Source organism: Cupressus sempervirens, chromosome 6 (genome assembly GCF_028749045.1).
Source record: "Cupressus sempervirens isolate cs-2001-9-10 chromosome 6, ASM2874904v1, whole genome shotgun sequence".
Taxonomy (NCBI): domain Eukaryota; kingdom Viridiplantae; phylum Streptophyta; class Pinopsida; order Cupressales; family Cupressaceae; genus Cupressus; species Cupressus sempervirens.
Genome location: NC_143123.1, coordinates 564,849,968 through 564,864,739, shown reverse-complemented (window position 1 = coordinate 564,864,739; position 14,772 = coordinate 564,849,968).

Here is a 14,772-nt window from a genome sequence, read left to right as displayed (position 1 = left end):
AACATATCTGTTAGATTATCATCTATATGTATCTTCTCTAGCTTTAATCATCCATCATCCAAAATTGACTAAATGAAATGGTACCACAACTGTATTTGATTTTTCTTTGAATGCAGAGTTGAATTCTTTGCAAGATGAATGGCACACTGGCTATCTGTGAAAAAATAATTATCCCTCTATGGGTGTCCCAATTCTTTGATGAAGAACTAAAACCATATCATCTTCTTGGCTACCTCTATAGTGGATAAAGAATTAACCTTCTACAACCTAGAAATGCAGCTCACTATTGCTCCACCAAAAGTAAATACATAACATGTAGTACTTCATCTAGTATCAATATACCCTGCCAAATTTGAGTCAACATGGCCTTGTAAATTAGTAGTATGTTGGATACAATTGTTCAATTGTGTGTTGTCTTTAATGTTATACAAATGTCATATTAGTTATCAATTAGAGTCCATCGAGCTCAGTTGGTTAGCAAGCCAAAAGATAGAGTCTACCAAGCTCAGAAGGTTAGCAAAGAAGATTTATAGCATCTACCAAGCATTCTTAGACTTTACCTTGTGTAGATAGTTGTTACCAAGCTTTTGAGGTTAGTAAAAGAAATTCAGTGTCTACCGAGCTTACTCAGTCATCAAAGGAAAATATGGAAGAGAACAGTTCTTATTGAGTTTACTTGGTAGCCAAAGGATTTTGCAAAATTTGTAGTATTAACCAAGTTTATATGGTTAGCTCAAGAAATTATTTCTAGAGCAGTGTTTAGTGAGTAGGGTCAACCAATAAAGAATTTTATTATTTTAGGAAATAAATTTTATTCGTTTAATGTAATATTTGTAGCCGATTGATGTATGGTTTATTGGTAAATGTAATTTGTAATTGAGCCAACTTGACAAGTTGTAATGTATAAATAAAAAGGTCAAGTTGTGGATTCTAATTGTAAGTAATGAGTATGCAATGAGCTGATTGTGTGAAGAGGTAGTGTAAGAAAATTTTGAAAAAGGATTAGATATCCTTGAGGAGAAACAGAGTTGTGTTTGATCAGCAAGGATCTATTGAAGCAAAGCAGAGATCTGTATCAGCAAAGTTTAGTTGCATCTCATTCAGGTCACTTATTGTTACTTTCTCACCATTGTAACACTATTTCCTAAATCTCTCAATAGAGTTGGTTTAATAGCTATTTTGTAAATCCTCTAACAAGGTGAACAGTTTAGCTGAATTATTCTAAAGACCTCTAGCAAGGCCACTCCTAGTAGGGTGATTAAATCCTCTAATAGGGTTACACCTAACAGTCTATTTTGTAACCTTTAACAGGGTTGGCTCCTAATAGGGCTCACTTTAGAAGAGTGAAAATTGGTAGCTAGTTACTTGGTGGTTTTTCCCATATTGGGTTTCCACATTAAATTTGGTGTCTCTTATGTTCATGTTATTTACTTTTTCATGCATGTTAATAATTATGAATGCTTAATCTACCAAGTTACAACATTTTGTGAATGTTTACCGAGTAACAATAGTAAGTAACTTGTTTGACATCTAAGGGATCTATGGATTTTCTTTTGTAGTAACTGATACCCCCCCCTCTTAGTTACTCCATCTATAATTCCAATTATTGGTATCAAAGCTGTTGGTGCTTGTAGGAAAAGGATTTCAAAGATCTAAGCTAAAGTTTAGGATGTCTTACAAGAGGGAAATTCCAAGACTTAATAGGGACAACTTCTCATCATGGCAAGGATTGATGAGACTTCATCTGGCTTCAATTGGAGATACAGGACTAAAATATTTGAATGAAGCATATGTAGAACTTGTTGGCACATTATCTATCAATGATATTGCTAAAAAGAAGACTCACAACAACATGATGATAGATATTGCATCTACCCTAATTTATGAAGAATTTGATGATATCAAGGATTGCAAAACTACCTTTGCAATGTGGAACAAGCTAAAGTAAATCTATGGAGGAGATGATAATGTGAGAAGAGCCAAAGTTGAAAGTTTAAGAGGTCAATTTGATCAGATGAGGATGAGAGAGGATGAAAACATAGCAAAATATGTTGAAAGAGTTAAAGTAAGTTTCAGTGCAATCAAAGCATTTGGAGGAGATATCAAGGAGGAAATAGTTATAAGTAAATTTCTTAGAACACTACTTCCCATTTATGCAATCAAAATTTCTGCAATTCAAGAACAAAGATGTGAAGAAAATCATAATATAAATTTAGAGGCCATAGTTGGAAGATTGATTGCATTTGAGCTAGATAACTATGATAATTATGTTCCAGCTACCAAGAACATTGAATCAACATTTGAAGCCAAGCTTTCACTCAAGGAGAAAGACAAGAAGATAAAGGATCCTCAGTTAGATAGTGAAGAAGAATCATAACAGAGTTCTAATAGTGATCTTGAGGTGGTTGAAGCTCTGATAGCAAGGAAATATTCAAGAGCCAAAGGGAACTACAAAGGTAAGGTTCCTCTAATCTATTTTTTCTTGTGAAGAAATTGGACATATTGCTACTAGGTGCCCAAATAAGAAAAACAAGGATGAGAAGAAAGGTCTCAAGTGCAAAGGTAAGAAATACTTCAAATCATTCAAGGAAAAAGTTAATAAAACTTGTTTCATGGATAAGGATTCTAATGATTTTGATGAAGAAGAAGATGAAATTGTTTACATTGCTGTAAAGGATGAATCTGATAATGATGAGAAAATGGCACTCATTTCTCATGTGAGAAAAAATGATACATGGATTATAGATAGTGGTTGTTCTCATCACATGATTGGTGATAAAACTAAGTTTGAACATTTTGAAGACTATGATGGTGGCAGTGTGAGGTTTGGTAATAATGAACCTTGTTGCATAAAAGAAAAAGGAGGAATCTTGCTAACCAAAGAAATTGTATGTGATAATGCATATTGGGTAGAAGGACTAAAACACAATTTATTGAGTGTGGCACAACTACTCAATAATAGATTCAAAGTGGAATTCATGCATGGAAAAGCAAGACTACTAGATGGCAAAGGAAAGCTGATTAGATTAGGCACTTAAACAAAAGGTAACTTGTTTTATCTTGAACTTGGTGAATGTTCATGTTTTATTGCTCAAGTTGAAGAAAGTTGGTTATGACATAGGAGGTTGTGTCATGTGGACTTTGATAACTTAGTGAAAATAAGTAAATTTAGGAAAGTAAGAGCCCTTCCTAACATAAAGAAACCTGAGGTTGGTCTATGCAAGAATTGTTAAATTGGCAAGATGGGAAAGACTAGCTTTAAAAGTAAGAACTATAAGTCTAAAAAAGTTTTAGAAATTATGCATACTGATTTGTGTGGACCTATTGAAATTGAAAGTTATATTGGTGAAAAGTTCTCCATTCTTTTTGTTGATGATTACTCAAGAATGATGACTATCATGTACCTAAGAGAGAAATCATAAGCATTCGAGAAGTTCAAATGGTATTTGGCCAAAGTAGAGAAGGAAACAAGAAAAAAACTAAAATGCTTGAGGTCAGACATAGGTGGTGAATTCATTTCACATGAGCTCAATAAATTTTGCATTGAAAGGTGAATCAAAAGGCAGGTTTCAACACTCAGAACTCCTAAACAAGATGGAATAGCTGAAAGAAGGAACAGATATATCATGGACTATACAAGAACCTTAATAATTGAAAATAGCATTGCTATCAAATACTGGAAGGAAGCTATCAGCACTACAGTTCATACCTTGAATCGAGTATAGCTGAAGAAGGACTCATTCAAAACCTCCTATGAGTTATGGTATGGCTACAAACCCAATGTAAGTTACCTAAAAGTATTTAGAAGAAAATGTTACATTTTGAAATAATCTAGAAAAGGTAAATTTGATGTGAAGGGTGATGAAGGAATATTTTTGGGATATTCTTACAAAAGTAAAGCATATAGATGTTTGAATCTGTCTACTCAAAAAGTCATAGAAAGTGCACATGTGAAAGTTGATGAGTTTGTAGAAAGAACTAAAGAAGAAAGCAAAAGGGAACCAAAAGACTATAGGAGATTTGTTTTCATTGAACCTGATATAGTGCCAGGCACACCTGTCAATCAAAAATCTTCTACTCTAGAATCTTTTTTAACTGAGTTGCAGGAAGTTCAAACTGAACTAATGCCTATCAAGTTGTAAGGACCCGAGTTGCAAATAGAAGCTACCAAATCAATAGCTACTGAACCCAAGCAACTAGAACTAGAAGTTAAAACACAAAAAGATAGCAATGCAAGTCATTCAAAAGGTAAGGAGCTTGTGCTAGCCAAGTATGTCAGGAGGCATCATGCACCAGATCAAATCATTGGAGATAAATTTGAAGGAACTATGGCAAGAAGTAAGTTGAAAGGTACTTGTTTACTTGCTAAATTTGAACCTAGAAGTATCAAAGATGCATTAGAAAATGAAAGCTGGGTTGAGGCTACGAATGAAGAGATAGACCAAATAGAGAAAAACAAAACATGGACTCTTGTACCCAGGCCTAAAGAGAAAAATGTGATTGGAACTAAGTGGGTATTCAAAAATAAGCTAAATGAAGATGGTAAGGTGTCAAGAAACAAAGCTAGATTAGTATGCAAATGATACTCTCAAGAACAAGGTATAGACTATTGAAAATTTTTTTCTCATGTTGCAAGATTGGAAGGTGTCAGAACCTTGCTTGCATATTTTGCATATGAAGGATTCAAAGTTTATCAGATGGATGTCAAGTCAACATTTCTCAATGGTATACTGGATGAAGAGGTTTACATTAAATAGCCTAAAGGTTTCTTTTATCCAGACAAGAAGGACATGGTCTACAAATTACATAAAGCATTGTATGGTATAAAACAGGACCCTAGAGCATGGTATGAGAGATTAGATAACTATCTTATTCAGATTGGTTTTCAAAGAACTAATGATAATAGTAGCTTGTATATCAAGGAAGGATTAGATAATAAGATTGTTTTGATAAAAATATTTGTAGATGATACTTTGTTCATAGGAAATGATGATCATTGCAAAGAATTTTCAGAGCAAATGAACAAGGAATTTAAGATTTCAATGTTTGGTGAGATCAAATTCTTTATTGATCTTCAAATTCAATAGAATAAGAATGGTATTTACATCACTCAATCAAAATACATCAAGGAGATATTGGAAAAGTTTGGTATGGAAGACTACAAACTAGTTGGGACTCCAATGTGTACTGGATTGAAACTTACCAAGGAAGATGAATCAAAGGAAGTGGAGCAGACATTGTATAGATCTATGATTGGAAAGTTGCAGTATGTAGTGCATACAAGACTAGACATTGCCCTTGCAGTAGGAATTGTAGCAATATTTTTAGAAAAATCAAGAGAAAATCACATGATAGCAATCAAAAGGATCATGAGATATTTGAAAGGCACTAAAGATTATAGATTATGGTATAAACTTGGAAGAAATATGGATTTAAAAGTGTTTACTAATATAGATTGGGCAGGAAATATTGATGATAGAAAGAGTACAAGTGGAGGAGCTTTCTTTCTTGGAAAGAGGTTGGTCTCTTGAACTAGTAAAAAGGAAAAATATACATCTTAGTCCACATAGAAGCAGAATATGTTGTAGCAGTAGTAAACTGTTCAAACATTGTTTTCTTTAAAAAATTATTGGAAGGCATGAAGGTCAAGATTAAAGAATTAGTTGTCATGTTTTGTGAGAATACAAGCGCAACTAATATATCCAAAAATCCAATGATGCATTCAAAAACCAAGCATATTTCTATAAAGTATCACTTTGTTAGAGAATTGGTACAGGATAAGGAGATCATATTAGAATATGTCAATACAAAGGAACACATTGCTAACATATTCACAAAACCTTTACCTAAGGATGCATTATTGTATCTAAGAGGTAACTTAGGGGTCATTCCCCTATCTGAAGCTCACTAAAATGTAGTTTTAGTGATGCATCAACAGGAATAGAATTAAAGATCTATCAGTTGATGTAGCAAAGTAATGAAGACATTACATATGAATTAGTACTTAAGGTACATTGGGATTCATTTGAGTTGTGTTGTCTTTAGCATGTGTTTTCAAAGAGGGAGAGTTTACTATCATATCTTTTTAAAATTTGTAAGAAAAAGAGATTTTATGCAAGAGGGAAAGATTACTATGACAGAGGGAGATTTCCATATTTGAGGAGTTTTGTGAATGAAATATAAAAGGGAGAAACATTCTGTTAGAAAATACTTGTTTTCAAATTTCATTCTACTATGACATGTTGTGTTGCCATCAATGCCAAAGAGGGAGATTGTTGGATACAATTGTTCAATTGTATTTTTTCTTTGATGTTACACAAATGTCATATCAATTATCAATCAAAGTCCACTGAGCTTAGTTGGTCAGCAAGGCAAAAGACAGAGTCTATTGAGTTCAAAAGGTTAGCAAAGAAGATTTATAATGTCTATCGAGCATTCTCAGACTTTACCTTGTGCAGACAGTTGTTACCGAGCTTTCAAGGTTAGTAAAAGAAATTCAATATCTACCGAGCTTACTTAGTCATCAAAGGAAAATATGGTAGAGAATAGTTCTTACCGAGCTCTCATGGTTAGCGAAGGAGATCCATTTCTTACCAAGTTCACTCAGAAGCCAAAGAATTTCATAGAATTTGTAGTATTAATCGAGTAGAGATGGTTAACTCAGGAAATTGTTTCTAGAGAAATGTTTACTAAGTAGGGTTGGCCAATAAAGGATTTCATTATTTTAGGAAATAAATTTTATTTTTCTAATGTAATATTTGTAGTCAACTTGATAATTTGTAATGTATAAATAAAATGGTCAATCTATGGATTCTAATTGTAAGTAACAAGTATGCAATGAGTTGATTGTGTGAAGAGGTAGTGTATGAGAATTTTGAAAAAGGATTAGATATCCTTGAGGAGAAATAGAGTTGTATTTGATCAACGAGGATCTATTGAACCAAAGCAGAGATCTATATCAAAAAAGTTTAGTTGCATCTCATTCAGGTCACTTATTGTTACTTTCTCACCATTGTAACAATATTTCCTAAATCTCTTAACAAATTTGGTTTAATAGCCATTTTGTAAATCCTCTAACAAGGTGGATAGTTCAGCTAAATTTTTCTAAATAGCTCTAGCAAGGCCACTCCTAGCAGGGTGATTAAATCCTCTAACAGGGTCACACCTAATAGTGTGTTTTGTAACCTTTAATAGGGTTGGTTCCTAATAGGGCTCACTTTAGAAGAGTGAAAATTGGTAGCTAGTTACTTCGTGGTTTTTCCTATATTGGGTTTCCAGATTAAATCTGGTGTCTCTTGTATTCATGTTATTTACTTTTTCATGCATGTTAATAATTATGAATGCTTAATCTACCGAGTTACAACTTTTTGTGAATGTTTATTGAGTAATAGCAGTAAGTAACTTGTTTGACATCTAACGGATATATGAATTTGTTTTTGTAGTAACTGATTCAACCCCCTCTTAGTTACTCCATCTATAATTCCAACATTGTAGAGCCCAAAAAATGTAACACTTACTAGATGTTCCTCTCAAATATCTAAGAATCCATTTAGTTGCATTCTAGTACTAAATTCCTAGATGACTCATATACCTACTAGTGACTCCCACTACATGTGCAATATTTGGCCTCGTACATAACATAGAATACATCAAGCTTCCTACAGTTGAATCATAAGGTACCTTAGAAATCTTATCCTCCTCTTCTTGTGTCTTTGGACACATCTTGTTTGTCAACTTCAAATGACTAGGTAAAGATGTGTTGATAGCTTTAGCATTCTCCATAGAGAAATGTTGCAACACCTTCATAATATAATCAACCTAAAATAATGTCAGTTTCCTATTCTTCCTATTTGTACAAGTCTTCATACCAAGGATTTTTTTTGCTGCCCCTAAATCCTTCATAGAAAATGAATGTGCTAGCTATTTTTTTAACCCCTTAATGTGATCCATCTTAGAGCCAGATACAAGCATATCATAACTATATAAACAATAAATAATCTAGCTAGATCATCATCCAACCTCTTAAACTAAACACAATGAACTAAGTGACACCTACTATATCCATGCTCAAACATAAAACTCTCAAATTTTAGATAACATTGCCGAGGTGCTTGCTTCAAGCCATATAAACTTTTCTTCAATTTTCACACTAAGTTCTCCTTACTTTTGACCTTGAATCTCTATGGTTGTTCCATATATATTTTGTTGGTGTAAATAAGTGTCTACTATTTACACTTACTTAATTTTACTTAGGTTAATGCATATATTTTATTATTTATTTATTACTCACCTAGGAGCATGCGTACTCTTATGAGTTGTCATGTTGACAACATAGGAGTTTGCACTCTATTTATGCACATGTTGTCTACACTTAAGAGTTAGAAGATTATTTGAACACATGGTGTCTACAACATTCTAGATAGATCATCATGCTTATCCTCTTATTGTGGAGGATATATGCTTATTTTTCATGCTTGTCTCCTAGTTATTTCTAGACACATTCTAGATGCATCTTAGAGGCCTTTATATATAGGCTCTCCTAGTGTGTATGCACATGCTTCTAATAATAGAAAGCATTTTCATAATGATCATACTCTTTGGTCTACTATGTGCTTATGGTTGTTCTCCTTGATCTTGGGTTAATTTTTCTCTAAGGAAAATTCTTACATGTTATTAGAGCTATACCAAATTATTACATGGTATCAGAGTTTGGGGAAATTCTCATCACTAGCCATTCAAGACCATTGTTGCTTCAACACCTTCAATCCAAAGATCTAGAGAACTCACAGAATTTGAGAGTGTCTAGAGCCAAAGTGGACCTCACCACTACATCCGGTGCATCGATTCAGTGAATGACTATAAATTTTCCTATGCTAGGCAATAGTCAAAATTGAGGAAATTTTTGTTTTTGTAAACTAGAAACCGAAAGGCCCAATTTGAAAAATTGATATGATCATTTTAGATCTGTATATTTAATTTTTAGATCTACATTTTTTTCATCTAACTCTCTACAAATTTTTTTGGATTTGCATTATTTTTTCAAAAAAATTGGCCATCAGGCCTGTAGGAGAGATATTTTGTAGGTGAAGATTGAAGCTTGTTGGTGCAAATTAGATATTTGCATCATATTTAGAAGGTCAAAAAACCCCCAAATCAGATTTTGTTTCATCCAAATCAGACATCTGAGGCAAAATCTAGAGCCTTTTGATTTTTGGAGGTGCGGGGGCGATTCAAGAAAAATAATAACAAGAATGATATCTTTGTCATACAGACTCCTTTTTGCGAGAATTTTTTTTTTTGGGTAGAATTTTATGATCTACACATTGGTGTAGGTGGTTTGAGATCTCTATTCTTGAATTTTTCTACAAGTCGTAAATCCCTATTTTTGCCACTTCAAATGCTTGGTACAGGCTCATCTGGACTCCAAAACAAGTTCTATTTTTTTTGAAAGTGCATAGTTTTTTTTGTCTATTTTCTAGATTTGCAATCAGGTTATAGGGTTAGTGGAAAAATACTACTTTTACAAATAGGCCCGAAATTGGCATGTGGTTATTGCACTAAGTGCCAAATCACACATTAGGGGGGTTGATTGATTATTTATGTATTTTGGGGGGTACATAAATTCATTGATCTCATGGAGGCTTGTCACATATGTCAGTCTAGTATAAGACCAAATTTGACACCGAGGAACTATAAAAAATGGAGTGCTTTGATGTTTGATCATCTAAGAGAACATCAGGAAGTGATTCCCTCTCTTTGCTTGAAGATACCACCTTCATTCAAATATATTTCTAAACTTCTTGGATTTATGTATAACAGTATGAGTAAGGAATCATTTACTCCTCTTATTACAAAAATTTTTCCTCATGATATTTGGATGGCTCTTTGGAAAGCATATGGAGATCCATGTGTTCCTCCATTTCCAGAGGACATTCTACATCCAATCACTCCAATTCTAGTACCTTCAAATCTAGTTGAGATCTCACCTTCTGATTCTCCTGTTGATTCTACTGATCTAGTTCTAGCTATTGATGCTTCAGATTTAGTGCAATAGGACCCTTAATGTCTTCCTACTTTATGCTATGACTTCCTTCCCACCCTTGCAAGCTTGTTTGTGGAGTCTCACATTGAAGATGTGGGAGGCACTATTGATGATATTCATCTTCTCTTTGAGGCAAATTCTTCATCTGTTGCTACAGTGATAGATTCATGTACTTTAGTACAATAGGGTACACTATGTCTTCCACTTCTAGCTTCAGGTGATGACTTCTTGACTGACATTTTAGCTTTGTTCATTGAGTCACACACAAAAAATTTGGAGGACTTCTTCGATGATATCCAACTTCTCTTTGATGAGGATGATCCTTCTATAGTTGTTGCAAGGGCCTACTCTGACACTCATGTCCATTCTCTACATGATTAGTCTTTACAAGCTGATATGATTGTGGATACATATGTACAATAGTTGTAGGAGGTCTCTTTATCATTTCAGGAGACTATTGGTTCTTTGAGATAGGTTCTCCATGGATCCTTGCTCAATGTGCACATGTTCTTTTCAACAGTCTTGAAGGGAGCAACAATCAACATCAACACATGGACACTCAAACAGGTTTTAGAGATACCTTTCATCATCAAGATTCTTTCCACACATAGGGGAAACATCTCACCTATCCCTTTGCCATTGTTTCTTCCAAAGGGGAGGAACATTATATAGCGGTCATGCATCAACTTCTAAATTGGAGCATTTCTCACTAATTGACACACTACCTTTAGGGAGGGGGACTACCTTGTCTCATTCTTCTCTTTTTTTGGGGGGGACTTTTTCCTCTTTGGGGATTTTTCCTTCTCCTAGTATATTTGATGTATGTCGTAATTGGGGGGTCTTGATTACTCCATCCATCCATACACCATGTGTGTTTTTATCTCTTTTTGGGGGAGGGTTTTTCCCACAAGGTTTTCCATCTTTCTCCACTTTATGAGAGATTGTAGTTTTATTTTGTACATGGGTACCTAACATGGCCTAGTAGCTAGGACCCATCTTGCATTTTATCCTATGTAAGCTTAAGGGAATTTCCCTAAGTTGCACTTAAGGAGGGGTGTTGGTGTAAATAAGTATCTACTATTTACACTTACTTAAGTTTACTTAGGTTAATGCATATATTTTATTATTTATTTATTACTCACCTAGGAGTATGCGTACTCTTGTGAGTTGCCATGTTGACAAGACAAGAGTTTTCACTCTAATTATGCACATGTTCTCTACACTTAGGAGTTAGCACATTATTTGAGCACATGATGTCTAAAACATTCTAGACAACTCATCGTGCTTATCCTCTTATTGTGGAGGATATGTGCTTAGTTATCATGCTTATCTCCTAGTTCTTTCTAAACACATTCTAGATGCATCTTACAAGCCTTTATATATAGGCTCTTCTAGTGTGTATGCACATGCTTCTTATAATAGAAAGAATTTTCATATTGATCATACTCTTTGGTCTATTGTGTGCTTGTGCTTGTGCTCCTTGACATTGGGTGAATTTTTCTCTAAGGAAAAATCTGACATGGTATCAGAGCTATACCAAATTCTTACATATCTCTTCATCCAAATCACCATGAAGAAAGATCATTTTAATATACAGCTACCCAAAATGAAAATCTTCAATAGCCACAATACTTAAAATAGTGTGAATAGAAGTCATTTTAACAATAGAAGAAAATATCTCATCAAAATCAATGCCCTTTTTCTGTGCAAATCCTTTTACCAAAAACTTGGCTTTAAATATTTTCTTGCCTCCATCCTCTTCTTTTAACTTGTAAACTCATTTATTTTGTAAATCATGTTTACCTATAGGAAACTTGCATAATTCCCAAGTCTTATTTTTCAACAAAGAGTCCATTCCTTCTTTCATTGTAGACTCCCACTGAATCTTAGTATCCACCTACACATCTTTAGCATAACATTTAGGTTCACCAGCATCAATAAGTAAAATATAATATAAAGAAGAGAAAAATCTTTCTAGAGGTCTACTTAGCCTTGTTGACTATCTAACATTCATTGGGATGTGTGGTATTTGTTGTTGTTGTTATTTTAGATTGTCAAAAATTGTTGGAATCTTTTGGAGTATCATCCATCACTGGATAATCATTTTCTTTCCTCTCATGTTGCTGCAATAGATCTTGGTACAAAACTTTCTAATTGAATATGACATCCTTGCTTCTTACAATTTTATGATTTACAAAATCCCATAGCATATAACCAAATTTGTCAATTCCATATCACATTCAAAAGAGAAGGTTTTTAGAAAAGAATAAATCATGTTCTTACCAGTCCATGCTTCCTCTAAATTACCATAGACCAAAGGATTAGAGAGACTTCTATTAATAAAATATATAGTAGTATTGATAGCCTTCACCCACATGTTTAAGGGAAACCCTACATGCAACCTCATGCTTCTTATATGCTTTTTTATAGTCTTATTCATGTGTTCGGCCACTCCATTTTCTTGTAGAGTCCTTTGAACAATTTTTTGTCTATGAATACCATTAGTGCAACAATAATATTCAAATTCATGACTACAATACTCACCACCATTATCAGATCTAAGACATTTTAATTTCTTGCTAGTCTCATTTTCAACCAAGAATTTGCATTTCTTAAAGTTTGAAATACATCCAATTTATATTTAAGGAAATAACCCCATACTTTTCTAGTTGCATCAGCAATTTAACATAATAATGAGATCCACCAAGGGAATATAGATGAGTTGGTCCCCATACATCTGTATGCATAGGCTCTAATCTCTCACTTTTGTTTTCCATACACACAACTTTCACATAAATCCATATTAATACATTTCAAACCTAGTAAAACTTTCTTTGAATGAATTACTTTCATATGTTTCTGACTCATGTGCCCAAGTTTATGGTTCCATAGGGTTAAATCAGGATCTACAACATTTGTTTGTTCTCCCTACTCAATTGTAGCAATTGTTCCTAGACATTTATTTTTCTCTAAAACAATCAAAGCAGAAGGAACAATATGATGTTTACAAAGATATAAGGGGCCTACTTTCATACCTTTTTCTACTACAAGGGAACCTTTTGAAATTGTCCAATTTTTAAGAGATATTAGATTTCCACAATCCATTGAAATTATTGGTCTAATTTCTATATTAGATTGTGTTCACTTTTTACCATCAACATTTCGAATCATACTACATGATTCATCATCAGGATGAGAGAGCATGTGATGCAAAACCAAGTGCATCTCATGCTCTCTCATCTTGATGATGAATCATGTAGTATGGTTTGAAATGTTGATGGTAAAAAGTGAACACAATCTAATCCAAAAATTGGACATTATTGGTTTGATTTTTGGATTAGATTGTGTTCACCTTTTACCATCAACATTTCAAATCATACTACATGATTCATCATTAGGATGAGAGAGCATGAGATGCAAAACCAAGTGCATCTCATGCTCTCTCATCCTAATGATGAATCATGTAGTATGATTCGAAACGTTGATGGTAAAAAAGTGAACACAATCTAATCCAAAAATTAGACCAATAATGTCTAATTTTTATCAATAAAAGTAACTATACAACTCTCATCACTGAGTTGCCCTATTGAAATTAAATTCCTACTCAGCCTTAGAACATATCTAACCTCATGTAGTAGCCAATGATTCTCATTCTACAACTTAATGTTAACTTTTTCCTTTCCAAAAATTTGATAGGGTTCATTATCCCCCAAATAAACAAGCCCAAAATATCCTTCGACATAATCAATAAAATAACCTCTGTAAGGTGTAGCATGAAATGAAACAGTAGAATCTAAAACCCATGAATCATCAACACTTTCTAAATAAAGAAGCAAAGGATCCTATTTGGATTTTTTACTTACCACATTTTCCTCCTTGTTCCCTTTTGGTTTATCACATTCATTGTTCTTTTGAGTCCAATAATCTTTCTCATTATGCCCTAGTTTTCCATATTACCAACAATCTCTTGGTCCTCTAGATTGAGACCTCTTCCCCTTTGCCTTTCCTCTTGATTTCCCATGATTTTCGAAATTTTTTTCTCTCTCAACCATTCTATCTTTGCTTTGTACATTCAAAGCACTTCTTGATGCAGACCCACTTGAGGTTTTCTTACGAGTTTCCTCACTCAAAATAACATTGATCACATCATCAAATTTTAGGGTATTAGATCCAAAAAAAAAATTACTCATGACCATTACCAAACCATTCTAGCTTTTATGCAAAGAATACAAAATCAAGAGAGCCCTAATTTCTTCATCAAAATTAATACACATAGAAGATAATTGACTAGTAATGATATTAAACTCATTTAAATGATCTACAATAGATCCACCTTCTATCATTTTTATATTAAATAAATGCTTCATGAGAAATACCTTGTTTGAAGTAGAGGGCTTTCCATACAATTTCACTAGGGTTTGCATCAACTCTTTCATCATCTCTACTTTTGTAATGTTAAATGTCACGGATGGTGCTGGGCATAATTGAATTCTTAAAAGTCCTTTTTTGTCTAAAATCTCCCAGTTATCATCTATCATAGCTCCCTATTTCTTGAATTTTCCTTCCAATGGCTTCCATAAGTCCTTTTGATAAAGATAGTCCTCCATTTACATCTTTTATAATTGAAAGTTCTACTAATTAAAATTTTTAACCTTTAGCTTACCCTCATCTTCCATCACTCCCACTCACATGTGAGACTGCCACTCCACTATGAGACCTTCTTGCATAAG